Source organism: Pinus tabuliformis, chromosome 8, assembly GCF_031772625.1.
Source record: "Pinus tabuliformis cultivar Carrire ecotype Pingquan chromosome 8, CPIR1, whole genome shotgun sequence".
Taxonomy (NCBI): Eukaryota; Viridiplantae; Streptophyta; class Pinopsida; order Pinales; family Pinaceae; genus Pinus; species Pinus tabuliformis.
The window spans coordinates 1,120,204,584-1,120,229,844 of record NC_142294.1 but is presented as its reverse complement, the minus strand read 5'-3'; the positions used below and the strand labels follow the sequence as shown (position 1 = coordinate 1,120,229,844).

Sequence of the window (25,261 nt, the reverse complement as noted above, 5' to 3'; positions counted from 1 at the left end):
TACTAGGTAGGAAGAAAATTCAAATCATGAAGATGAAGGTCCCAATGAACCCATGCATCATGTAGTCATCCCTAAAAGTGGAAAGAGACCTAATTAGCTGAAATCTACGCTTTTAGATGCAGAGGGGCATGGTGTAGCCAAAGGCACATTCAGGGAAAGTAAGAAGTCCAAAAGATATTCAGGGTATGTAGCCTGCATGACAAAGTTAATAGAAGTTGAACCATCCACCTTTGAAGAGGTTGTCAAACATCAGGAATGAAAAGATGCCATGAATGAAGAATATCAATCCATACTGAAAATTGGAGTTTGGAAGATCATACCTAGGCCCGAAGACAAATCTGTGGTAACTTCCAAGTGGCTCTATAAGGTTAAACATGCAGCAAATGGAAGTATTGACAAGTATAAGGCAAGATTTGTGGCTAGGGGCTTCTCTCAATAGGAAGGCATCGACTATGAAGAGACATTTGCACCTACAAAAAGGTATACAACTATATGTTTGTTGGTCTCTTTGGCAACATCGATGGGATGAAACATCCATCAAAAGGATGTCAAAATTGCACTCCAGAATGGAACTATTGATGAAGAAGTCTATATAGAGCAACCCTTGGGATTTGAAGTCAAAGATAGAGAGAATTATGTTTGTAGGTTGAAGAAGGCATTGTATGACCTCAAGCAAGCACCAAGGGCTTTGTTGATTTGAATCTATACATCAAGGTTGTGAAGGATGAGCTTGTAATCATTCTTCTATACATGGATGATCTTCTCATGACAGGTGTGGAAGGTCGTATCCAAGAGTGCAAGAAGCCACTAGCAACAAAATTCGACATGGATCTAGGGTTTATGCACTATTATTTAGGACTCAGAATTTGGCAAGGTCCTAATGAGATTTCTCTAGGTCAAGGAATGTATTTGATCAAGATGTTGAAGAGGTTTGACATGATGGATTGCAAATCTATGACTACTCCCATGATCATAAACTTGAAGACGTTAAGAAGTTCTGAGTCAAGCCCTATGGATACGACCAAGTATAAACAATTGGTTGGCTCACTGATGTACCTGGTGAATACTCGACCAGACATGTTTTGCAGTGAATGTTCTTAGTCAGTTCCAGGTAGAACCCAAGCATGATCATTGACTAGCAGCCAAGCATATACTGTGATATCTGCAAGGAACAATCCATTATTTCCTAAAGTATGACAAGAGGAATGATGTCCACTTGATTGGATATACAGATTCTAACTGGGGAGGCAATGAGCAGGATGGCAAAATCACTACTAGAGGATAGTTTAGTTTGGGATCCTCCATAGTCTCCTGGATGAGTAGAAAGCAAGAATTGATTGCTCTGAGTAGTGCTAAGGTTGAATATATTGTAAGCAATGAAGTAAGCAGAGAAGTTGTCTGGACGAGGAAGTTGTTGTCGGATTTGTTTGAAGGACCAATGGACCAAAGACAAAGCACATAAATAACAAGTATCACTACATTTGAAAGCTAGTGCAGGATGGAGTGTGTTGTAGCTATGGGTATATCTCCACTGATGAACAAGTAGCTAACATCTTGAAACAATCTCTTCCTAACAAGAAGCTTGTGTATTTGAGAGACAAGCTTGGACTAGTTGATAGATCTTCCCTGGTTGCGAGGGAGAGATAGACACACATTCTTGTGTTCACTTTGGAAGAAAGAATGGAGGATTGGATAAGCATCTGGCATCTGATACTCTTTGAGAATGAGGTAGAGCATCCAAGATAAGAGTAGTTGTAGAGGACCAATATTCTTTGACGACTGGGAATCCAAGATTAGAATAGTCTTGGAAGGACATACCCTGTGAACACACGGGTGGGGTATGTGCCTTGAGAGACAACGACGATAGTGTCTATAAGTCATTAGTCTTGCCAACATTGTGCTCTGATCTTGTGGAGAGATAGAGTTGTTAGTCAAGGCCTTGTTATATGGAAATGTTGGTTGATATGATGCTAAACATATGGGTTAGCAATCCGATGCTTCTTATGACATCTCTTCATATTGAGAATGTCCATGTACCATTTATGAATAACTCCCTAGTTAAGAGGGAGTGTTCGAAAATGTGTAACTAGGTTTGGTTTTCATAAACATGAAATGTACTTTTGATTCTTGTATATTGTAAAACGAAAGAAAAATCATTATTGTTATTTTGAAGCATGTGTTTCATGCTCAAGGTCTTTTATTTTAGAGGTCAAGCACCCATTGAGTGCTTCTAGGATTTCTCCTAGGTCAAGGAGTCAAAAGAGTCATCATCATATGTTGAAGACCCCATCGGGCATATTGTAACTTGTAAAAAGAATTATTTTTGTATTTAAAAGTGTCAAAATACCCTCGAAGACCAAGTCGGCCTAATTTGAGGAACTTCGTCCTCCTTGGAAGCATATATATAAGAGGGAACTCAGCCTCCTAGAGACAATTCATTCTCCCATCAAGCGAAGAAGAAGAAGAAAGAGGCTAGCGACGAAGGAAAAGGACGAAGATCAAGTGTTTGGGCCATTTTCTCTCTCTCTCTCTTCACATGTGCGAAGGAAGGAAGCTAGATTTTATGTTGTTGGGTTAACGTGTTTGTTGTTCCAGGATCGAACTTGGAGAAAGTGCAGAAAAGAAGGTCGAAGGCAGGCTCATTAGGTCATCGTCAAGCCATAGAAGAAGGAGAAAGTCAAGCAATGATCTGAGAAGTCTTGGAAGCCCAAAAAAAGCTCACACGTGTGGAAGCAACTTCTGCTGGGAGGGCCAAAAATTTCAGACCTGCAGTAGAGGCTTAAATTTTGTTGTTGGGGGTTGAAGTTGTGCTGTTGGAAGAGATTTGACTGGGTTTGTTTGGGTATGTCTTGGATAGAAGGTTGGACTTGGTCTTGGAGAAGTATTGGTCTTGGTCTAGACGTCTTGGAATTCATTAATTAAAGAATCTATTAGAAGAGAAGAGACTTGTGGGTTTTCCTCTCAAGTGGAGAGGTTTTGGCCCTGGCTTGAAGCCTATATCATGTGTTCTTGTGTATTGTTGATGTTCTTGTTTTGGTAGTTGTTTGATGATAAGAATAACATAATAATACAAGAAGAAGCTAATAAGTAAGAAAAAGTGAAAAGATATCACAACAATTATCAAGCTAAAGAGAAATCATTCTATCCATTGCCCTATAGATTTATCAACAGGTTTTTCCCCTGGTTTGGGGTTTTCCCAAGGTAATTTTGTGTCTCCTTTCGTTTGGTTCTCTCTTCATGTTCCTATTGTTGTTATTGTCAATTGCTGAAGATTTTCTATGTGTAATTGCTTAATGTTGAATATGTGATGAATTAGCTAAATAAACATTAGAAGTAATTATCAGCTAAAGGAAATCATGTAAAATTCAACATGGTAGCAAGCCTATGGTTAAAAAGTTGCCTATAAGGTCAAAAATGATGCTAATGAAAGACTAAGATTTGTTCCCTTGCTTATGAATGAGAAGAAGGATGGAAAAACCCTAAGAAATCTAGTCCAAATCTTTGACAAGCTTGTGTCAAAGGTCGAATGGCCTCAATCCTTTTTTTAGGCCAAAATTTTTAGAACTGATTACAAAACTAGGCCATAGGCCTATTAGTATCTGAAGTGCCTCAGAAGTACCATCAGACAGAGAGTATGTTTCACAATTTGCAAAGAAGAACAATGTACATCATAGATCTATCCAGGATCATTCTTGGAGAAAATTTTATATAGGCCCGAAAACATAAGTCTTTTGCAGTAGAACAAAAGCTTAACCTCAGAACCAATACGAACGTCTAAGTTACCTTAGGAAGTTGGAAGAAGACTGAATAATTCAGGACTAATGATAGAGGCCTAAATTAACATAGTCTACATTTTGTCATTAGAGCATATCTTGTTTACAAGGATCAAGCCTATGTCTATTGGACAAAAAAACTTCATAATTTGGGACCAAGAAGCCTCAAAGGTGAAAGCAAAGGCAACTTGTATTATTATTATACCACACTGAATAAGTTGAATTATACCTCATTAAAAGGCAAATCATCTTAAGAAGAAGAAACATGAAGTCCTTTGAGAAGTCTATCTAATGTTACCTTGAAGTTTGAAAGGACCTCTATGTATCCTTAATCTTTGAGCAAAGGAAGGCACTAATCATAAAAGAAGGTGATAAAGTTTGTGGAGCCTATTACCCACCATTTTGTGGGTGATATCCCTAGGAGATTTTTTTTTCTCCAAGATGGTCCTCAACCGGCAACCAACAGCCCCTTGCAGCCACCAACTGGCTTGTTGTGTCATTTCTCTGCCACTTGAGTCGGTCATGTGGTCCCTCACCCATCTATCATGATTGTATGTTTGAACGTGGGCCTCCGGAACCTAAACGTATTCCTTGTCATTTGGTAATTGAGTATTATAGTTTTCTTATCATGGATTATTTTGGGCATGGATTAATGGGGGGATTCAGCAAAAAGAGTGGGCTAGGTTTGTGCTCTTGTCCCCTAGAACCCTCTTGGATGTTAACCTTGAACCCTAGGCTCGTAGGATCTCTTTTACTGACCTTTGGGCTTTAGGAATGGTACTACATGGGAAACCTCGATTTTGGTTGCGTGGTCGCGTTCCCTCATCCACATATATCACTCCCCTTCCACTCATTATAACCCCATTCATCATTTCTGCCACTTGGGTCCACATTCCTCCACTGGCTCCACATAGGGTTAGCCTTCCCCCTCCCCTTGTCCACACTTTGGGTCGAGCCCGAAATGGTGCCCCGGAGGTTGATGCAACTAAAAAGAAAAGTAAAAGCATAATTGGCCACATCCAACAGGAAAATGTACCACAAAATGCAAAAGATGGTTGGGACAAACATATTTAGCATGTGGGCAAAAGCCAATGCATGAGTTCTAACTTCTACCCCATTATCATGGTCATCACCCCGGTTCCTATAGGCCCTAGATGAGCCTCCTTTATCATTCATGAACCCATGATCATCCCAACCCCTAGTGGGCAATGAACCGCCCTACCTTAAAGGGGATATCCACTACTATACCTTACACATCATTGCTCTTACCCCTTGAGCCTCGAGCAGTTAATCAAAGAAAAATCATAAAAGGCATATAAAGAAGGGTGGAAAAGTCAAGGTCGAGGCACCTCATGCACCACGATTGTTGCCTCCTATACATTATATACCCAAGTTTGGGCTTCCATTGTATTAGCTACCCTTGTACCCGAGCATGTGGCCCAGGGTTGCCCCTTTCATTCCCTACTCCAATCATCTCTTTATCACATGCCACCACCCTTTGAAGGATATACCTTGCACATACTATCCCCTTTAAGGGTAGAAACCACCTAATAGGATACCTAGTTAACCCTATTTGGAGGATAGAGACATTAGCACATGCCAAAGCCCACTATGGAAGGACATGTCATTATGAAGTGTCCACTTATTGTCCATGGTTTGTAAATTTCCTTTGATGACTTATTGTACTAGAAGGCTAGGGGACGCATTGGATCTTACGTAGGATTGCAGATGGTCTCCATTTCTGGTTTGGTCTCCCTATACGGGGTCGTAACCCTCCAGAGGGCTACATTGGCACAGGTAGGGTGTGTGTAGAGAGCCATGGGCCTCCACAGCAGTAGACAACACTCCATGGATCCCAAGAGATATTCATAGATTGTTCGGGAATCACCTATTGGACGAGGAAGTTGCGCCTGGTTCACCATGCCTAGTCGGCCGCAAAGTTGTACCATGCACTTGGCAGATGACCCAGGACTTGTATGTTGATGTGGCATCACTTACATCATCAGAGCCCTTACAAATGGTCTACAGGCATCTTCAATCTACTTGGACACCCATGAGGTTACTTGTTTGCCCTCACACCCATTGGGAGCAACACAGGTTTATTATTTGGAAAACAAGGGGCCAACCCCTTGTCCACTACTTTTGGGAGTCATATTCATCATTGTGGCACTTATGCACTTCATTAGGCTTCTAAGAAGAACCAATGACATGTATTATTGATCATTCGACCTCTTAAGTGTTGGAATTTCTAAGTTTAACCCATTAGAAATTCTTCCTGTACTATTTGGTTTATTTCTTCCTACTTGTTCAATTACTTAACAAGTTATTTACCGCGTAAATACTGAAAATAAACACAAGTACAGTATCAACATCTACAGATCATCAACTGAAAGAAAACAAGCACACAAGTGAGACCATTATTTTTGGACCAATGTCCCCAGAAAAACCCAATGCGGGAAAATCGGTGCAGCTATTCAGAGGGTTTTATTATTGTGTAGTTTTCAAAATATAACTAGGGTGCTAGAAATGGCTCACCCAACAGAGAACGCCCTCGACAGTAGTACCTCTCCTCGGAGACAGATATTCCAGCTAATTAATCACCGGAAGAACAATCCCACAGCAACAATTGCAGCTCCCACTGCTCTGCAGCACTCTGATCGGGACTGCATCACCCTGCCCGACTGACCAGCGCCCAGTCTGTCCCACGAAATCCTTCCAGCGCTGCCTCTTGGCCCTACATCAGCTCTACTAGCCTCTGCGTCTTTCGGAACTTCTGCGTCAGACCCTAGACCCTCTACATCTCACACGCTAGCCTCTCCTAGCTCTGTGCAGCTCCTGGCTACCTCTACGTAGCACCCAATTGCCTCTATGTCAACCTGTCCGAACTCTGCGCTGTCTCTCTGGTACCAACTATGCCTCTCTACTATGTATTCACTGCCCCTCACTGCTGATCACTGATTCTATCTCTCTTAGCAAACCCTGCTCTAGAGAATAGAGTGACTAATCACTCTGGTGTGTTCTCCAACTGACCCTCAAGCCTCCTCTTATATATTGTTCGTCGGTCCATCAATGACCAAAATTAAATCTCTAATCAACGGCTAAAATTAGATTTGGTTTGATCCATGACTTTTGGAACCTTCTAACCCAGTTTCATATCAATACCCATTAATATTTTATTTTTCCTAAGTTTAGACTTAGGAACTCCATTAAAAATATTAATTATTTTAATATCTCTTAAACCGGTTAGAATCTACCCAAACCATTTCTGGGTCATGGAGATCTCATGTGCTTTAGCCTCTCCACCAACTTTCATGGCTAGAGCGCATCCAATGCTACCCCAAATCAACATTAAGAGGTTTATTCTTTTGTTTATGAGCTAGTTTGGTGGGCTTGTCACCAAAAGTTTGTGGTTTTGCACAATATTTTATTTTAGGGGCTAATGTAGGCCCAAGTAGTTAAATCAAACTCATTAGAAATGTATAAATAGAAGTGATGAGGATTCATTTTAGCATCATCACTTGGATTTGGAACTTATATCTCTTTAGAGATCTTGGCTATCCTTCTTGGAGGACGAATTTTTGGAGCATGGAATGAATTTTGATGTTGGATAATTTTCATGTCTTGGAGCTTCTTGATGACAAGTTTTTGGATGGTTGGATATATTCTTATACATGTAAGTACATTTTAATGCTATTCTTTCTTTCTAATTTTGTCACATACATTGTTTTCGGGATTTCGCTATACTAGGGCTTATTTGCTGCATCTCTTATGCGAAGTTGTGGAAATTTTGTTTATGGATAGTGAATGCTTCATGTATGGGCCATGTATAATTAATGAATGTTCCTGGGGATGTTTCATTACTGAAATTCATCTTGACAAGCCATTTCTCTTGCAAAACGAAGTATAAAGTCTTTGATGCTACTTTTGTTGTTGCCCTAATTCCAAGCAAAGTTGTCTTTGAGGCCTCCTTGACCTATGTGAAAATTCGAGAAACCCCTAATCACTATTGCAACAAACTAATATTACTTCTCCTACTTGTTAATCCATGCAAGTTATTTAGTGTGTTCTACTATAAATATCGAAGTAAATACAATTGTAGCCCTCACAACTTTAAATAATATGCAGAAACAAGAATCTGAACAAGAAAGAAATAACACACACAAGTGACACCATTGCTTTCGGACCAATGTCCCCGAAAAAACCCAATTTGGGAAAATCGGTGCAACAGCTAAGGGTTTGTATTACTAAGTAGTGATTTCTATACACAATCTTTGGATGCCTTACTGGATATCCAATACAAAGAATCTGACTGACAGAGAGATGAGTGAGATATACCTCACACTATCATTGGCGATCCAATAATGATCCAGACACTGAATAGCTAGCCCTTAGCTACCTCTGTGCAGTTTCTGTGCAATCACAGCACTGCTCTGCGTCACTCCTTTGGTTGATTGATTTGCCTCTGGAACTCCGAGTTTCTGCCCTTCTGTTCCCACACCCGACTTCTGGCTCTAGAACTCGACTCGTCAGCAAATTTTGAATCTCCTCCCAGGCTCTGCGCTACCTCAGCTTGGATCTACGCTGCCCAGCGTGGCTCTACGTTGCCTCTTCTAGATCTCTCTCTGCCTCCTCCACAATGTATCCCCAAATCAAGAAAACTTTCCAACCGAAAACTATCTTTTCCCCTCACTGCAAGAAATCACCTCGATCACTTCTCCGGCAACTGTTGCGCTGCTCTCTTCAGAAATCGATCTCTTGATCTCTTACTCGATGTGTCTTCCAAATGCCCATCAAGCCTCTTCTTATATCTTCTCGTTGAGTAACCAACAACCCAGATTAGATTCTAATCAACGACTCAGATCATTTTGGCTTGATTCTTGTCTTCTTCTAGAAGTTACACCCCCAGTTTAATTAATACCCTTTAGTTATTTTAATTTCCTAAGTTTAGACTTAGGCATCCATTAAAAATAATTAATTATTTTAATAAAACTGTCTCCAAGTGGAATTTACCAAAACGATTTCTAAGTATTCTGGAATACATGTGTCCCAGCCTTCCTGCAAATTTTGAGGCTTAGAGCACATCTGATGCTACCAAAAATCAGCACTCCCTATTAGAGAGGAATGTGCTCTAGTAATGCAACTTGCTGAAGCATCACCCTGACTTTGTAACATCTCCCTCTCTGCAGCGAATGTCTGGCATCACAGTCCCCCAACTACTGCGCAAATGTTGCATCCCTGTTGTTCATAGCCCTGCCACTGCCGACACTGCATTTGCACTGCAACCCTCTCCTACCGCTGTTGTTGTTGCAACAACAACATAAAAGTATCCAGAATACTAAACCAAGGGTGTTCAACGTGATGCATCTGTTGCTGGTCTATATGATGTCACTAAAGCCACTATACTGCTGCTGACTCTGCTCTGCGCCAACTGCACTGCTGCTAACACTAGCTCTGTGTTGTTCAGACTCTAGCGCTCCTAGCTACTGCAACTGCCACTCTGACACTCCTCTGCACCGACTGACCCTGGTCCATCCTACTACTTCTGATATGGGCTCCTGTAGCAAGGTATTGATCCAAGAGGTGGACTCCTCAAGGATCCTACTTTCGAACTACAGTACTTGATCACCCCACCTCTCCCCTGGAGGTATCTGGGATATCATGGCAAACACCTCCTCGATCTTTGCAGTTGCAGCCTGCGAATCATGTTTCTTGTCTTTGTCCTTCTTCTTGAGACGACACTATGTAGCATAGAGACCAAATTCACCACACCGGAAACATTTGATCTTTGAGACGTCCTTCTTTCACCTCTACTGCTCCTATTGCCCCTTTGATGCAAGGGCTGCATTCTCCTCCTCCTTAGGCTTCGTCCCACTGCTGCTGCAGCCATCAATTTTGCACTTAACTAAGTCTCGCCTCATCTCTTCCTGTTGAAGAGCGACCACATTCCCTCCCAGTCCAACAATCTCTCTCTTCCAAGATACTCTGGACAAATACTTGTCATTCTTCTGAGACTGAGTTCAAGGCCAACCTCACCATTTATGTAGGCTGAGGTATTGATCCTACAACTGCCAACTGATCTCGGATTTCATGAAGCTTTGATAGGAATGGATCAATGTGTTCCCCTTTCTCCATCCTTGTTGATCTTAGCTTCTCCTCCAAGTAGATCTTCCACTGCTCAAAGGATCCTTGATATAGCATAGCAAAGGCACCCCACATCTCTATGGTCGTCCCTTTGCCAGCAATGTGACATACAATGTGATCCCTCACTCCATCGAGGATTAACGCTTGGCCTTTGCAATCTCAGCCTTGTATTTTTTGAGTGGATTTGCATCAACAGGTGCAACTACAACACTATCGACATATATCTTGAAATCATGCTCATCCAAAAGGCATGAGATCCTAGCCTTTCAAATCACATAGTTGGATGCTCCGTCCAACCGATCTTGATCTCTCGGCTCGTTAGTTGTGATCTCTACCAACAAAATGTTGAACTATCTCCTCTCTCCTGCTACTCAGTAAATGAGAAATCAAATTCCCTGGCTAGGAATTCTTTGAGGAAGAAATTCCCTCAAATAGTGTCTCCTCCCTTCTTCTGACGTTTCTCTGCAGTAGCAACTGCTGCAAAAAACTGCATCTCACCTGAAGACTGCTCAGCCCCTGATCTATTGTTGCGCTACTCCCTCTGCCACTGACAAATCACGAACTGGAAATCTTACCTCTGTCAACTCAAAAGGAAAAATGCATATAAAGAAGGGTGGAAAAATCAAGGTCAGGGCACCTCATGCATCGCGATCTCTGCCTCCTCTACATTATATACCCAAGTATGGGCTTCCCTTGTATTAGCTACCCTTGTACCCCAACATGTGGCCAAGGGCTACCCCTTTCATTCCCTACATTCATCTCTTAATCACATGCCACCACCCTTTGAAGGATGTACCTTGAACATACTATCCCCTTTAAGGGTAGAAACCACCTAATAGGATACTTGGTTAACCCTATTTGGAGCTTGGAGACAATAGCACATGCCAAAGCCCACTATGGAAGGGTGTGCCGTTATGAAATGCCCACCTGTTGTCCATGGTTTGTAAGCTCTTTAACTCGATTTCTTTTGATGACTTGTTGTACTAGAAGGCTAGGGGCGCATTGGATCTTATGCAGGATTGCAGATGGTCTCCATTTTGGGTTTGGTCTCCCTATACGGGGTCCTAACCCTCTAGAGGGCTACATTGGCACATGTAAGGTGTGTGTAGAGAGCCATGGGCCTCCACAGCAGTAGACAACACTACACGGATCCCCAGAGATGTTCAAAGACTGTTCGAAAATCACCTATTGGGCGAGGAAGATGCGCTTGGTTCACCATGCCCAATCGACCCCACAATTGTACCATGCACTTGGTAGATGACCCAGGACTTTTATGTTGATGTGGCATCACTTACATCATCATTTGAGCCCTTACAAATGGTCTACATGCATCTTCAATCTACTTGGAGACCCATGAGGTTACTTGTGTGCCCTCAAACACGTTGGGAGCACCACACGTTTATTATTTGGAGAACAAGGGGCCAACCCCTTGTCCACTACTTTTGGAGTCTTATTTATCATTGTCGCACTTATGCACTTCATCAGGCCTCTTAGAAGGCCCAACGACATGTATTATTGATCATTGGACCTCTTAAGAGGCTTATTCTTTTGATTATGAGCTAGTTTTGCAGGCTTGTCACCAAAAGTTTGTGGTTTTGCACATTATTTTATTTTAGGGGCTAATGTAGGCCCAAGTAGCTAAATTGAACTCATTAAAAATGTATAAATAGAAGTGATGAGGAATCATTTTAGCATCATCACTTGGATTTGAAACTTATATCTCTTTAGAGATTTTCTCTATCCTTCTTGGAGGATGAATTTTTGGAGCATGGAATGAATTTTGATGTTGGATAATTTTCATGTCTTGGAGCTTCTTGATGGCAAGTTTTTGGATGGTTGGATATATTCTTATACATGTAAGTACATTTTAATGTTATTCTTTCCTTCTAATTTTGTCACATACATTGTTTCTGGGATTTCACTATACTAGGGCTTATTTGCTGCATCTCTTATGCGAAGTTGTGGAAATTTTGTTTCTAGATAGTGAATGCTTCATGTATGCACCATGTACAATTAATGAATGTTCCAAGAGATGTTTCATTATTGAAATTCATCTTGTTAAGCCACTTATCTTGCAAAACGAAGTATAAAGTCTTTGGAGCTGCTTTTGCTACTACCCTAATGCCAAGTGAAGTTGCCTTTGAGGCCTCCCTAACATATGTAAAAATTTGAGAAACCCCTAATCACTAAACTGATATTACTTCACCTACTTGTTAATCCATGCAAGTTGTTTACTGTGTTCCACTATAAATATCGAAGTAAATACAACTGCAGCCTTCACAACTTTAAATAATATGCGGAAACAAGAATCTGAGCAAGAAAGAAATAACACACACAAGTGACACCGTTGTTATTGGACCAATGTCCCGGAAAAACCTAATGTGGGAAAACCGGTGGAGCATCTGAGGGTTTGTATTATTAAGCAGTGATTTCTGAATACAATCTTTGGATGCCTTACTGTCTATCCAATGAAGAGAATCTAACTGACAGAGAGATGAGTGAGATATACCTCACACTATCATTGGTGATCCAATACTGATCCAGCCACTCAATGGCTAGCCCTTAGCCGCCTCTACGCAGTTTTTGCGCAATCACTGGGTTGCTTTGTGTCAGAGCTTCTAGGGACTACGTCACTCCTTTCGTTGATCAATTTGCCTTTGGAACTTCGATAGGGACATTCTCATACTGAAGAATTCTCATAAGAATGGTCGAATTGGTGAGCCATCTCATAAGCTATCCTTTCAGCGTCTATTAGAGCATCTCATCATATTAACCATCATAGCCATATAGCAAGGCCTTGACTAACAACTCTATCTCTCCACTAAATTAGAGCACAATTTTGGGGAGAATGATTTATAGACACCCTCATCATTGTCTCTTAAGGCACATACCCCATCCGGATGTTCACAAGGTATGTCCTTTTAGTACCATTCCTTTCTTGGAATTATGCATCATCAAGGAATCTCTTCTTCGACTACTCTTACCTATTAGATGCCCTACCTCATCCTCAAAGAGTATTGGTTTTCATATGTTTACCCAATCCTCCATTTTTTCTTCATAATGTGAAGACAAGAATGACACATTAGAGGAAATTTCAGCCTAAAAATGGCCTCCTAGGGAAAAATAAAGATATTAATAAAAAATGTCATGTAGACAATTTTTTAATATTACTTTACTTTTATCTATGTTCCACAATATTTATTAGCACGTGATTTAATATAATTTTTTAATATATTCTTTCTAATTTTTTACTTTTATTGAAATCCCTCAATATATGGAACTTTTATTAAAATAATTGTCTATATATATTTAATATTTAACTTTTTATAATCTTTTTTTAACGACATTATCTACAGAAGCCAGAATTTCGCCTAGAATATATATTTTTGGCCGGAATATGGTAATTTGTCCTTTTTGGAATATGTTTTCTAACTATTTAACTATTTTATATTTAACTAATTTTTAACTATTTAACTATTTTATATTTAATATTTAACTATATATTCTATATTTTTGGCCGAAATCCAGTAATTTGTCCTTTTTGGAATATGTGTTTTTAACAATTTTATATTTAACTACTTTCTAACTATATAATTTATATTTATGGTTGGAATCTGGCAATTCGTCCTTTTTGGAATACATTTTTCAACCATTAACTATTTTATATTAACCATCTATTTATATTTTATATTTAAATATTTAAGGCCAAAATTTGGTAATTTGTCATTTCTCGAATATAATTTTAACTATTTAACTATAATTGTCTATATTTATATTTTATATTTAACTGTCTATATATTTTATGTTTAACTATTTTTTGGTGTTTTTTGGGGCATGGTTATTAATGTCAAATGGGCATGCATTTTTAATTTATATTTTCTCAATAATAACAAAATTCACAGTGCATTGAGAACTTTTTTGATATTCTAATTCATATGGGTAAGGTAGGTAAATAATATTAATAAAATATTTCATGAATACCCAAATTAATAATAAAATATTTCACCAATACCCAAATTAAACAATTGAAAATTATTTAGGACATATACCTCTTTTCAAATTTAAAGTATTTTGATTGGTTTACATATTATGACATGGAAATTACGTGAAAATTTCATGGGCACTTTTAGGCTGAAATTTCCTCTAATGTATCTATCTCTCCCTCTCAATTACAGAGGAAATATCAGCTAGTCCAAGCTTGCCTCTTAAATATAGAAACTTCTTATTAGGAAGAGATTTTGTCTAAATATCAACTACTTGTTCATCAGTGGAGATTTATTGTAGCTGTACCACCCCATCTTGCACCAATTTTTGTATGTAATGATACTTGTTGTTTATATGCCTTTATCTTGCATGGATTATGGAGTCTTCAGATACCCTTATCACACGTGTTGTCACAATGTATAATTGTAGGGTCCATCAGTCCTTTAAACAAATCAGATAGTAACTTCCTTAACCAAACAACTTCACATGTTGCAATATATTCAGCTTCAACACTACGTAAAGCAACCGATTCTTGCTTTCTACTCATCCATGAGACCATAGAGGATCCCAAGCCAAAATGTTCTCCAGTAGTGCTTCTTCCATTAGTCTCACTGCCACCCCAATCTAAATCGATATATCCCATTAGATGGATATTGTTCTTTCCATCATACTTCAAGCAGTAATGTAATTTTCCCTCACAAATATCTCAATATATGTTTGGTTGCTATCCACTGATCATGTCTAGGCTACATCTGAAACTGACAGAGAATATTTACCACAAAGCAAATATTTGGACGTGTTTACAAGATACATCAGAGAGCCAACCAAAAGTCTATAATTAGTGGGATCTACGAGGCTTGATTCTGAACTTCTCAATCCCTTCAAATTGGTGATCATGGGAGTTGTCATTGGTTTGCTATCCATCATGCTAAATTTTTGTAGCATCTTAATTACATACTTTCCTTGACCTGGATATATTTTGTCATACTTCTGCCAAAATTCCAACCCCAAGTAATAATGCATAAGCCCTAGATCCTTCATATTGAATTTTGCTGCCAATTGTTTCTTACATTCTTGAATACAACTTTCCACACCTATTATGAGTAAGTCATCCACATATAGAAAAATGATCACTAGTTCATCCTTCACTACTTTGATATAAAGATTTGGAGCTAGAAAACTCCTTGAAAAACCAATCTTTTGTAGATATGTATCCATCCTAGCATACCAAGCCCTTAGGCTTGTTTAAGGCCATAAAGTTCCTTCTTCAGCTTGCAGACATGAGTTTCTTTACTATGTACTTCGAATCCCAAGGGTTGTTCAATATATACTTCTTCATCAATGGTACCATTCAAGAAAGTTGTCTTGACATCCATTTGATGGATGTTCCATCCCATAGTTGTTGCCAAAGAGATTAATGATCTTATTGTTGTGTATCTTGTTGTAGGAGCAAATGTTTCTTCATAGTCGATGCCTTCTTGTTGAGAGAAACCCCTAGCCACAAACCTTTCTTTGTACTTGTCAATACTTCCATTTGTTGCATGTTTGATCTTGTAGAGCCATTTGGAAGTTACAACAGATTTGTCATTCGGCCTAGGAACAATTTCCCAAACTCCATTTTTCATTATAGATTGATATTCTTCTTTCATAGCATCTTTCCATTCTTGATGTTTGATAACTTCTTCAAAAGAGGATGGTTTTGCTTCAATCAATCTTGTCATATAGGCTGCATACCCTGAATATCTTTTGGGCTTTTCACTTTCCTTGAATGTTCATTTAGCTGCAGCATGTCATTATGCTTCTTTAAGAGTAAGACGTTAACCAAGTGGGTCTCTTACAGGTTTCAGGAATATGACTTGTTGCACAAGTTCACTGGGACCTTCTTCTTCATAATTAGGTATAGTATCTTCTTCTTCCCTTGGACATTCTTCAATATTCGTAGATCATTATTAGAATCAATAGGGAGATCTTTAGACTTCTTATAGGAAATCTTTTCATCAAAAATCCAATCTCTACTTACTTCAATTCGGTGAGCTTCCTTGATGTAGATTCTATATGCCTTTGACAAGGCACTATAATGAACAAATATGCCCTTCATACTTGTAGGATCCAATTTCATCCTCTTATCTTTTGGAATGTGAGTGTAGACAGGGCAACTAAATATTTGGAGATGATCTACACATGGTTTTCTTCTAGTAAATGCTTCTTCAAGAGTCATGTTGTCAAGTATCTTATGAAGACTTCAGTTTTGAATATACATTGTTGTTTTGGATGCTTCACCCCACAAAAATTGAGATAAGTCTTCATCATGCAACATAGCTCTAATACATTCTTCAATTGTACAATTCTTTCTTTCTGCTACTCCATTTTGTTGAAGGTTGTATGAAACTATTAGCTCCCTCTTAATTCCAGCCTCCTTACAGAAAGCAATGAGTTCTTTTGAAGTGTATTCCCTTCCATTGTCAAATCTTAGCACTTTTATCTTCCTTTCTGTAAGATTCTCTACTTCTTCCTTGAATTCTTGAAATTTATCAAATACTTCATCCTTGGACTTAAGAAGATAAACCCAAGTTTTTCTTGAGTGGTCATCAATGAAAGTTACGTAGTGCAGATGACCTCCTAGGGATTTTGTAGCCATAGGACCACAAACATGAGAGTGAATGAGATCCATAATTTCTTTAGATCTTGTAGTACTGCTTCCAAAAGTTTTCTTCACATTTTTGCCTAATGTGTATCACTTACAAATTCCTTTATGCTCTTCCTTTAGATCAAGGATGCCACTCACCAAGGCGTTTAAAGATGGTAAGATTTTGTAATGAAGGTGTCCAAACCTTCTATGCTAAAGTTCACATGAACTGATTTCAAGGTGAACCAAGCCTTGAGAGAGAGGTGTAAGTAATCTGTAGAGTCTACCCTCACAAATTCCAATGTTTTTTGCATTATTAATGCTAGAGCCCTTACACCATACCATAACTTTTCCATCAACAAAAGCAATTCTATATCCTTTATCTTCTAGACAAGAAACAGAAAGTAAATTTTTCTTCAAATTTGGGACATATAGGATGTCGTTGACATGTAAATTTCCTTCGTCTTCTAGCTCCAACGTGGTTGATCCAATTCCTCTTACTGCATAGCTCTTTTCATCTCCAAAGTCGACTGGATGAGAAGATATTCCTTTTAATAGGGTCTTTAGTTGTCCATGTTCACCTGCCATGTGTCTAGAAGCTCCACTATCAATTACCCATATGTTGTCATCTTCAAAAGTACCTATAAGAGCTGAGAATAATCCTTCATTCAAATCTTTTATAGTGAAGGTTTTGGTCATATAGTTCTTGATAGACAATAAGAGATCCCCAAATGCTTTGATGCCTTGATTGAGATGTTTTCTCATCATAGAAAATTGCTTCAATGAGAACTTCAATGACTTCTTCAAGGACGTAGTGATCTTCATTATGCCCTTTTTCAACCTTAGCTCTGATACCGTGTTGAGAAATCAGTAGGGCTACAATTGAAGTGATTTCTCTTTAACTTTATAATTGCTTGTGATATTCTTTTACATTTTTTTATGATTGGTTTCTTCTTCTCTTATTATTATAGTGTTTTTATCATCAAATAGCTACCAAAACATGAAGATCAATAAAACAAACGGACAAAAAGATGTAGGTTGTAAGAAAGGGCCAAAACCTCTCCTAAAGAGGAAAACCCACAAAAATCTCCTTTCTTCTTCTAGAATCTTCAAATGACGAATTCCAAGACCCTTAGACCTCAGACCAAGACCCTTCCAAGACCAAGTCAACCTTCTTGAGGATGTGTTTCTCTTCACCAAGTCAAACCAAGTCAAATATCTTCCAAATGCACAAATTCGACCCCCCGCAACAAATTTCGGCCCCAAAAAAAACTTCGTCCCTCACTGCAATCTTGCAACTTCAGCGTTCCAATGATTTACTGCAACTTTGCATGTGTGGGTGATTTTGGGTTCTTTAGGCTTCCTCCTTCCTTTGCTTGGGTTGCTTCTTGATCAAAGGCTTTTAGATTATTAACTTGACTTCTTTGCGTCAAATTCCGTACCTCTTCTTGTAGTTCAAAAATTTCGTCCTTATAGTTGCAAAAACCCTAGTCTACTTCACACGTGTGAGAGATAGAGAGAGAGAAAAAAAAAATCGAAATTTATCTTTTCTTCTTCCTTCTAGACCTTCGCTTGCCTTCTTGCTTCTTGTCATTGTTTCCTTGATCAAATGAATGAGTGCATCTCCAAATGAGGTCAAACGGTCTCTTATCTATAGGTTTCCAAGGCAGACGAATAGCCCTATATAGGCTAATGTCTTCACTGCTAGGCCGACTTGATCTTGGAGGGGCATATTGACACTTTTGACTCAAAATAAATTCTTTTGGCTTGTTACAAGATGCCCAATAGAGTCTAATACATATGACAATGACTCCTATGACTTCTTAACTCTATGACAAAACCTAAAAGCACACAATGGGTGCTTTGACCTAGAACAAATTAAACTTGAGAATGAAACCCATGTTATAAAAATAACAATAATAATTTTCTTTTTCTTTTTACATCAAATACATGAGATCGAGAGTACATAAAATAAGATGAAGACCGAACCTAGTTACAAATTTCAACATTTTGAGATGGAAAAGCCCCATTAGCTAAAGACTCCATACAAGAAAGTTAGGGCATTCTCAAGATACTCAAAGAAAACATGCAGGCTATACCCGAAACTGGAAAAAGTTGTACGCAGACCAACACTGAACAGAACGCAGCTTTGAGGTAGGAGACCTCGCTTTCTTGAGATTGCAACCATATAGGCAATCTACACTAAAGACAAGCGATATAGAAAAGTTAGACCTTACAACGTTCTCCGGAAGGTTAGTGAAGGGGTGTATGAGTTAGAACTACTGAAGGAGAGCAAAATTCATAGCATCTTCCATGTATCATGTCTCAAGAAGGTTGTCGCAAAGCATGTCACTACTTCTATCGAACTGCCCCTTTAGATGAAGAGGGACAGTTGGAGCTAATCCTAGAAGCAATCATGGTAGTACGAGAAAATAAACTAAGGGGCAAAGTAATTTCAGAGTATCTTATTTGATGGAAATACCTATCGGAAGAAGACGCCACATCAGAAGGAGAACGAATTTGACAACACCGGTATTTACAATTGCTAGAAGGAAAGCAATTTCGAGAGGGGGGGACTGTAATGTCCTCTCCAAAATTGATGAGCCGAGGAGGATGTAATAGCCTATTTGACCCCATAGGCTATAATTTTGATAAAAGAGTAAAACCCAATTCTGCCAATGTTGGGGCAACATTATGCAAAAGTGTTGATTTTGGGTAGCATCGGATGTGCTTTAGCCTTGAAAATTGGTGGAGAGGCTAAGGCACATGAGATCTCCAAGACCCAGAAATCGTTTGGAGAAATTCCACCCAGATGAGGAGTTATTAAAATAATTAATATTTTTAATGGGTTCCTAATTCTAAACCTAGGAAAATAAAAATATTAATGTGTATTAATAAAATATGGGTGAGAAAGTTCTAAGTAACAAGGATCAAGCCAGTGCTAATCTTAGCCATTGATTGGGGACTTAATCTCGGTCGTTGATTCGTCAACAGGAAAAGTATAAGAGGAGGCTTGAGGGTAAGTTGGAGATACACCAAGTGATCAAAGAATTCAATTTTTTGGGGCGAGGTTTCCTGAGGAAATCGAGTTAGTGATCAGAGTTGCAATGAGGGGTAGTTCAACAAGGGATTTTCATCTAAGGTTGAAGAATACATAGTAGAGAGGCAGCCCAGTACCGAGAGAGACAGTACAGGTTGTAGAAGGTTTGACGCAGAGGCCGAAGAGCTGACGCAAAGGCTGAAGAATTGATGCAAGTGACGCAGAAGCCGTAGAGGCTGGCACTGGGCCTCAGGGCAGCGTTGGGGAGATTCTGTGGGATAGACTGGGAGCATATCAGCAGATTCTACGCTGGGAGAGGGTGGCGCAACTCTTGGAGGAGTGACGCAGTTCTAGAGTAGTGCTTGGAGTAGCTTTCGCTGTCCAGCATAGGGAACAACTAGAGTCGCTATGGGGTTTGATCATCCACTTGCTGATTTGTCGAAATATCTATCTCCGAATAGAGGTACTACTGCCAAGGATATTCTCTATTGGGTGAGCCATTTCTGGCACCCTAGTTGTATTCACGAAATCTGTTTAATAATACAAACCCTCTATATGTTGCACCGGTTTTCCCAAATTGGGTTTTTCCGGGGACGATTGTCCAAAAATAACGGTGTCCCTTGTGTTATTGTCTATGTTTATTTCAGTGCATGATTTGTATATTTGTGAAGATTGCAATAGTGTTTACTTCGATGTTTATGCAATTAAATAACTTGTTAATGTAAAGAGCAAGTAGGAGATTGTAAACTAGTAATTGCAGTAGGGGTTTCTAATGTGTTAGATTCAAGAATTTTCACATGGTATCAAAGCGATTGCAGATCATAGGCGACTGAAGACACCGGCCAAGAAATCTAAGAGTTTGACACAGAGAAGCAGTTATCCCGAGAGACAATGTTGTTCTAGAGTTGGAAAGGCAGAAGGAGTGACGCAATACAGAAGAAGTGACGCAGAGGCTCACGAAGTGCCTGCGTCAACATTCTGAGCCGAGAGATGAAGACGCAGTAGCTGGGAGGAGCCCACGCAGTAGCTGCGTCAACCATCAGGGCTAACACAGAGGCAGAGAAGGGCAGATCAGGCTCACGCAGAGCCACGTCATCTTTCTGAGCCAGGAAGGATTGACGCAGTTGGCTGGGAGGAGTAGATTCATCCCATACAGAGATTGCGTAGAGCCTGAAAGGCTCAGATTCTTCGAGTTGCCAGGGCTAAGGGAGATGTGCATATTTTTTAATTTGAGGAGTTGGTGGGACGATGTTTCTGTCAGTGCAGAACAGTGTCTAAGGAGATGGAACCAAGGTAGAGGGAAGCACTACCTCGATAGATTTCTAGCCAACAATTCTAGATTCGGGTTGCAGAGGCAAAAGAGGATTGGAAAGGAGTGATTTGATGGTTGGCCGGGGGATTTACGAGAGGGAAATCAGGACTTAGAGAGAGTCTAGAGAAGAGGAGCAAATATGGCAATGAATGGATTGAGGGGTCAGGACAGAATGGACGAAGTATCCAATTTTTTTGTCATCTGGAAGGCCAGGATCCTGGCAACCCTAGACAAACCTCGCATCAAGGACTATGCCTTGAAGGTTGTTGTTGAACCAGTCAACACTGATCCATTGAAGAAATACGAGGCCCAAGCTAAGGCCAAGTGCATGATCCTAGACGGGGTCAAAAATCATGTAGTACCACACATTGCTGAGAAGAACACAGCAAGGGAGATGTGGGCGACCCTGACCACCTTGTATCAGGTCTCTTCCGTGCAACAGAAGATGCTATTAGAAAATCAATTGAAACAGTATCAAACGCAGAAAGGAGAGGAGATAGATCCCTTCCTTCTCAGGTTGCAAGGGATTCGCAACCAACTTACTTTCATGGGGTCTACACTCGATCCAGAGTTCATGGTCAGGACTACCCTGAATGCAATCTCCAAGGAATGGGAGACGTTTGTCCAAAGCATTTTGGGCAGAGCAACTCTCCCCAGTTGGGAGGAGATGTGGGCAGCTCTTTGACAAGAAGAGCTCAGGAGATTGAGCAAGGCAAGGAGTAGCGGTAAGGGAGTTCGAATCAAGAAGGATGAGGAGGAGGATGCAGCGCTTGCATCAACGGGACAGCAGGGGCTACAAAAGAGGAAGAAGAAAGACATCTCCAAGGTCAAGTGCTTCAGTTGTGGGGAGCTAGGACATTATTCCTCTTAGTGCCCCCACGAAGAAAGGCATGGGAGAAGCTTCTAACTCAAAGGCTGCTCCAGCAAAGGCGGAGAAGGATGTCGAGACAAATGACGATTGTGCCATGAGTGCTCATACACCTCTAGAGAAGAGGTGGGGAGACTTGGAGCTATAGTCGAGAGGACTACAGATGGGGAGGCTAGGATCCTTGACGTGCCCAAACTCTTGGATCACATACATCTACAGGAGCCCTTAAAGACAGTAGCATGATGACAGGTGTCGAGTGGAGCAAGGTGTGATGGAGCGACAAGGAAGTGCTAGAGTGCAGAATTTTGTAGCAGCGCAGTGGAGGTTGCAACAGTGGGAGAGGGACAGAAGAGGTTGCAGCAGCGCAGTGGCAGCAAAGGGAGCATAGGATAGCATCAGAAGTGGCTTTAGCATCACAAGGCTACCAAACTGACCAGGATATCAGTGTTTGGGCGAAGTCAGTTACTTACTTCTCAGTGACTGAGTTGCAGTGCAACAGTTAGCAGTGGCAATGCTATGGCAACATGATGCCGCATGTTGAGAGGGAGCTGCAGTTCAGATGTAGCAATGGCAGTGGCAGTGTCATGGGAAACAGTACAAGAAGCAATAGTGCAGTGGATGTGGGGTAACAGGCCAAGCATCAACACAGAGGACCGATGCGGAGGACTAGTGTGATGCTTTTATGGTGAAGCATTGCTAGAGCACATTCCTCGCTAAGAGGGAGTTTGATTTTGGGTAGCATTAGATGGGCTCTAGCCTTGAAAATTGGTGGAGAGGCTAAGGCACATGAGATCTCCAAGATCCATAAATCGTTTGGAGAAATTCCACTCGAATGAGGAGTTATTAAAATAATTAATATTTTTAATGGGTTCCTAAGTCTAAACTTAGGAAAATAAAAATATTAATGTGTATTAATAAAATATGAGTGAGAAAGTTCTAAGTGACGAGGATCAAGCCAGTTCTAATCTTAGCTGTTGATTGGAGACTTAATCTCGATCGTTGATTCGTCAATAGAAAAGTATAGGAAGAGGCCTAAGGGTCAGTTGGAGATACACCAAGTGATCAAAAAATTCGATTTTCTGGGGCAAGGTTTGCTGAGGAAATCGAATTCGTCATCAGAGTTGCAGTGAGGGGCAGTTCAGCAAAGGGATATTCATCTAAGGCTGCAGAATACATAGCAGAGAGACAGTGCAGTGACGGCAGAGACAACACAGGCCGTAGAAGGGTTAAGGCAGAGGCCAAAGAGCTGACGCAGGTGACACAGAAGCTGTACAGGCTAACACTGGGCCTCAGTGGTGGCACAAGGGAGATTCTGTGGGGCAAACTGGGAACAAAACAACAGATTCTAAGTCGGGAGAGGGTGATGCAACTCTTGGAGGAGTGATGCAGTTCCAAAGTAGTGCTTGGAGCAACTTTCATTGTCCAGCATAGGGCACAGCTAGAGTCGCCATGGGGTTTGATCATCTGCTTGCTGGTTTGTCGGAATATCTGTCTCCAGATAGAGGTACCACTAACAAGGATATTCTCTATTGGGTGAGCCATTTCTGGGACGCAGAACCAGCCAAGGGTTCATGCAAAGCCAACCAAGGGTCACGAAGAGGTAGCCAAGAGCTGCGTAGTGCCTCAAAGGGCTAGCGTGAGTGACATAGAGGGCCAGAGGATTGACACAGGGTCTCGAGAGGCTGACGCAGGCCAAGCCAGAGTGACATTGGGCTAATGCTGGAACAGAGAGAGCTGACACAGTCCCTAGAGGCTAACATTGCGGTTTCGTGGAGCATATTGGGGCTGTGGAGCTGCCGAAGTGTTTATCCGGGGCTTCCACTGGAATATCTGCTTCTGAGTCGAGAGGTACTAATGCCGAGATTTTTCTCTATTGGGTGAGCCGGATTTGGCACCCAGATTTTATTCTGAAACTACTTAATAAATCAAACCCTCGGATAGCTGCACCAGTGTTCCGGCATTGGGTTTTTCTAGGGACATTAGTCCAAAAACAATGGTGTCACTTGTGTGCTTGTTTCTGTTTCCTTCAGTTGATGATCTGTAATGTGTTGAGCATGTACTTGTATTTATTTCAAGTATTTACATGGTAAATAACTTGTTAATTAACACAAGAAGTAGGTGGGAATAAATCAGTAAAGTACATGAAGGGTTTCTAACAGTTAGACTTAGAAATTCCAACATTATTCATTACTATTGTCACTTTTAAATTCATTGTTGAATAAGAAAGAAATTATGTTGAAAACCCTAGATTTTTAAGAAACACTAAGGGCAAAATTACGTTAGGTCATTACAGAACCTCTAAGACAGAGGTAAAAAAATTGTTTTGCTTTAAAACCTTTGGAATGCAGAAATATTTACATTGCCACCCCTGCTGAAAATTCACAGGCTTATGATCTAAGAAACCTCTAATATAGAGGTGAAATTTATGATTTGCTTTAAAACCCTAGGAATGCAGAAAATTTTACATTGTAACTCCCTTCCTAATGAAGGTGGCATCATAAATACAAAAATGGTTCACTGACCCCTATCTTATAGCTATGGTAATAAGCATAAGGAGTTCATTCCAAGGTTTCGACATTATTTACATGAAAAGGGTGAGATGTCTGCTTTAATATTTAAAATGTTTTCAATTGTGTGTGGTCATGTGCAGGTCCTTTTTACTCTAGCTATGGGAAAAACAACAGGTGTATCATCAGTTAGTCTCCCCTTGGTTAGCTTGATATGAACACAATACCAACAATATGAATATTCACAAGAAAGAGAACATAAAACAGTGATCAATTTAGAATAAGTCACCCAAAAGAGAAGGATAAATTACAAAACAGAATGGTCTCGACTCTTGACTCTCAGTAGGCATATAAGGATTAAATTTATATATGAAAATAGTTGGTCTGTTGGAAAGTGGGTGAATTTGGGAAATGAGAAAGGACTAATATATTTTAGAGGTCAATAAAGTCATTATTAAACACATTGGCATATGATTACTGTACATGCATGTATTTTAGTTATTTGGGAGTTTATCTCTTAATCTGTGAGTTATTTTGTAACTTATCATTAATAATACTTTTGAGAATTGTTATCCATGACATGATTAGTTTACAATGTGCGTATGCAGGTTTATCATGCTTTATTGTGTATTGTGTTCATTACATTTGGTATCAGAGAGAACAATTCCCGATTAAGCAATCAAACGGGAATGCACGTGGCTAATATGTGATACATACAGACAACAAGCAATATAAACATGGTAAAAGACCTTAAGAGAAAGGCATCTCACAATGATGTTGACACCAAGCTATTGAAGTAGTCCCCTATACACCAGAATACACTGATGCAATACAGCAAGAAATAAATATAAACAGAACAGGGGACAAAACATGAGAGATGATTGGAGCTTAGGAATGATTATACAGTACCGCTGATGGATAAACATAATACTTGGATATAAAAAACAGAATAGATACCTCTGTAGGAAGCACCAACAAAAATAACCAACTAAACTGAGATAGTGAGAGTA

The 25,261-nt window shown here is 39.9% G+C and overlaps 1 protein-coding gene across 3 annotated transcripts in view; it reads right to left on the bottom strand.

The window, feature by feature from the left end:
* Positions 1-25,261, bottom strand: part of LOC149239263 (SNARE-interacting protein KEULE-like) — a 514,512-nt gene that overhangs the window by 190,619 nt on the left and 298,632 nt on the right. The gene's annotated exons all lie outside the window — the stretch shown is intronic.